The sequence below is a fragment of the Phyllostomus discolor genome, chromosome 1, assembly GCF_004126475.2.
Source record: "Phyllostomus discolor isolate MPI-MPIP mPhyDis1 chromosome 1, mPhyDis1.pri.v3, whole genome shotgun sequence".
Classification (NCBI taxonomy): Eukaryota; Metazoa; Chordata; class Mammalia; order Chiroptera; family Phyllostomidae; genus Phyllostomus; species Phyllostomus discolor.
This window is the reverse complement of record NC_040903.2, coordinates 81,469,558-81,473,176: the sequence shown is the minus strand read 5'-3', so window position 1 is coordinate 81,473,176 and position 3,619 is coordinate 81,469,558. Positions and strand designations below refer to the sequence as shown.

The window sequence follows — 3,619 nt, the reverse complement described above, 5'->3', positions numbered from 1 at the left end:
CATCTTAGGTTATACCCATAACCAGGAAAAGAAATCTATGGGATTACATAATTCAAGTTACTTCGAAGTAAGGCAGTGTCTCTACATAAGTTAAAAGATCAAATTATTTTCTGATGAACTCAATTAATTTTATTTGACAGCCTATTTCAGGGGTGTCAGACTCATTTTCACCGGGGGCCACATCAGTCTCCCAGTTGCCTTCAAAGGGCCAGATGTAATTTTAGGACTGTATAAATGTAACTACTCCTTAACAGTTAAGCGAGAGCTGGGCACTGCTGCTGGGTAGAAACAAGGTGCCAGGCCGGATAAAACAAGGTGGAGGGTCAGATTCGGCTTGAGGCCACCTGTAGGCTATTTTGAACGAGTCAAATTGTTGATGGTGGTTTTTAAGTTCTCAGTTGCTGTTTTTTTCTGTCAGTTTTCCTAGTGTCTCCACTTAATTTTATTGATTGAATTTGTACCAGCTGAAAAGAACCAAAACACAGTGATGCAAGTGAAGAAAGCATCCCAAATCTCACCTTGAGCGGTTCCCTTTGCCGGTGTGGAAGGGTTTTGGAGAGACATACCTAACTTTAGTTGAGAAAAATGTTGGCCTGATTATGACCTTCAGAGATCATCTGCAGATGAGCAAACTGAGGGTCACTAAAGGTCAGTGACTTGTGCAAGATCACAGGCAATAGTTCAGAAGGTAGCTTGGAGGGTAGAATGTTCGCTTCCTAGAACAGGGCTCTTTCCACAATGGGGCCCTGTACATCGAAGAAGCAAGTTGTCAGGCAACACTTGAAAAGTAGCAGTGAAAGTAACAGCTCTGGTGACAAGGTGTTTGTTGATAAAGAGGCAAAATCCAATGGAAAAATCCCCCCTATTGGAAGTCTCTCGGGCTGTTTGGCTGTAGAGAGTCCTCTAGGGAAGAACACGTAGGGCTCAGGTTTACTCTGTAGTACAAAAGATGACTGGCAGTGAGGTGGCTGGGGCTGGCCGGGTGGTGATAATGACAAGCTGGCAACAAAATGAGAATAAAACAGTTTTACAGCTTGAAAACCCAGCCCAAACCACAGTGAAAAAAACAAGGGACTATCGATTGCCAAGTACCTCAGGGGACTTGATATCTCAGGAAATTAGGCCAACTTCTTCATATGTCTAAGTTTTTGAGTATATTATGATACTGTAATCCGATCTTTGACAGCTGTGGAATAGTTGAATCGTGATTGAGAGTCATAGAAAAAGTGCCTTGTTCTGGAAATTAATTTAAAACATCATAGCTATAAGAACTAAATGTGTCTCATGTTTCTAGGCACATAAATACTTATTGAGTGAATAAATAAATAAATGACCCTTTTCCCTAGCCTGGTATTGCATCCCTGGTAAATCCTTATCTGTTTTTATGTGGAATAAAACTTTTAAATAATGATCCAAACACTTATTTTAAATTACTTAACTAAAGTTTAATTAAACAATTGCCAGTTTATATCTTTGTGTGATATTTTTGAACTGTTTTGTACAATTTCTTTAAAGCCTTGACTGGCTTTTTGATAATAGTGAGAGAACATGGCTGACGCCTTCAGGTTTGCATGCATCTGATTTCTGTGCAGTTAAATTTCTGCTTTTCTGTTCAGCTCACCTTGTTGGATGAGGATAGAACTGTCTTGTACCAACGTAATGGGAATATTGCAGAATCGGTGAGAATAGGCCCAACGTGCAAAGATAACCTTACTTGTGTGTGATTGGTAATTATAATTAAAATTTTTTTTTGTGAGCAGCATGTAAGTGGGTTTTGTCTTTGAAATAAGTTGATTTTTAACCTGATAATGTAGTTAAATTCAGATTATTTTAGAAATATTAGCATTTTAAAGTAGAAAAAATTGATAATTTCTCTCATAAAAGAAACTTTGACTTCTTGGATGGTTGATTCTTGGCTCGAGTCAGGAAAAGCAGGGGAGGAGCCCGTGGCGTCCTGCAGCACCCCCAGGGAAGGAAGCTCCCGAAGATGCCCGAGGGCATGCCGAGGGGACATAGCAGCCACGCTAAAGGGTCCCCACTGCCCAGAGATGGGACAACGTGAACCACCAGAAAAGAATGACTGCAATTGGTTGAAACAGGTTGACTATATAAAAATTCAGGAGTTCGTAAAGATGGTGAGAAAAAGAAGAGAGTAGAAGGGGGAAAATATCTCAAAACTCATTTGTCACCATTGGAGGTGGCCGGTATACCAAATTAATATTCTGAAAATTGCCATTTAAGGAAACAATGAAGTATTTAACCTGCCTTACCTGTATAGTCTACATAAATTGCATTTTAGAATGCCTGAATTCTCTCAGTTGATGAAGAATGTGTTTTAATTAAGCAAAAGAATTTTAGTTAATAAATGTGGACAAAAGAACAGAATTATAAAAATCTCAATTTTTCATTCCCCAATGAAACAAATGATTCAGACAACTAACGTATTATCAAAATGGATGCCAAAAGGACTAGAGGAAAGGTTTATAGGGAGCTGGACATTTGAAAGATCTCAAAGTAGTAGCCTATAGTACAACAGGGGAAGTCTAATGATGGTCTGCCCCCCACTATAATGGTGGTGGGGGGCAGAGGACCATTTGAGCCACCTGGTCAGCCCTAGTCTCCCTCAAAGAGGGACATCCAGGCATTGTGTACCTTTGAGAAGCAATATGAAATATACAATACTACTTAAAATGTTCCTGCCAAAAAATCTTAAGCATGAATTTAATCAGACTTTATGAGCTGGCTCCTCACTTACAGGTAATACCAGAGGCAGAGGAATAAATTAAATGATACCACAAGCTAACAGAAAAATCATGGGACATATCATAAGACCATCAATACTGTCTCTTCCATAAATCACTCAGCAAAGGGGGAAAAAAGATGAGGAACTTCTGTAAAATGACATCTGGAGATAATCAGGGAAATTTACAAAATGACCAGGCAATAAAAAAATGACCATGGTAATAAAAAATTGTTGTTAAGCCCTGGCCGATAGCTCACCAATGAATGCATAAATAAATAGAACAACAAACTGATGGGTTTCCCTCTCTCTCTTCTCTCTCTCAAATCAATAAATAAAAATTTTAGAAAATTATTGATTTTGGTAAATATCATAATACCAATATGTAGTTATGTAAGAAAATGCCTTTCCCCTGCTTAGCAATGCTTCTTGAAATATTTAAGAATAAAGTATCCTGATGCCTGGGATTTGTTTTAAAACAAACATTATAAATATGACAAACATTAATAAATACTTTTAAAAAGCAGGCGCTGGGAATATGGGGGCTCACCACTATTCTCTGTACGTTTATGTGTGTTTAAAAGTTCTCCCAGGCCCTGGCCAGTGCGGTTCAGTTGGTTGGGTGTTGCCTAAAAAGTGAAAGGTCAGCAGCTGGATTCCCGGTCAGAGCACAGGACTAACTTGTGGGCCAGTCCCGGTCAGGGTGTGCGCAAGAGGCAACCAATCAATGTGTCTCTAGCACTCTGACGTTTCTCTCCCTCTCTTTCTTCTTCCCTTCCCTTCTCTCTAAAAATAAATAAATACAATTTTTAAAAAAGTTCTCATAATAAGAAGTTGAATCAGTGGTTAGGTGCAATAAAATTACTTACGAAAGTTTGA

At 38.8% G+C, this 3,619-nt stretch overlaps 1 long non-coding RNA gene across 1 annotated transcript; it reads right to left on the bottom strand.

Annotated features, from left to right (window-relative positions):
- Positions 1–339: 339 nt before the first annotated feature.
- On the bottom strand, positions 340–3,357 carry LOC118499974. The gene is made up of 3 exons (XR_004902499.1): positions 3,291–3,357; positions 567–746; positions 340–464 (listed from the first exon to the last, which is right to left on the bottom strand). It is a non-coding gene; the product is annotated as an uncharacterized LOC118499974 (long non-coding RNA).
- Between the last annotated feature and the right edge of the window lie 262 nt (positions 3,358–3,619).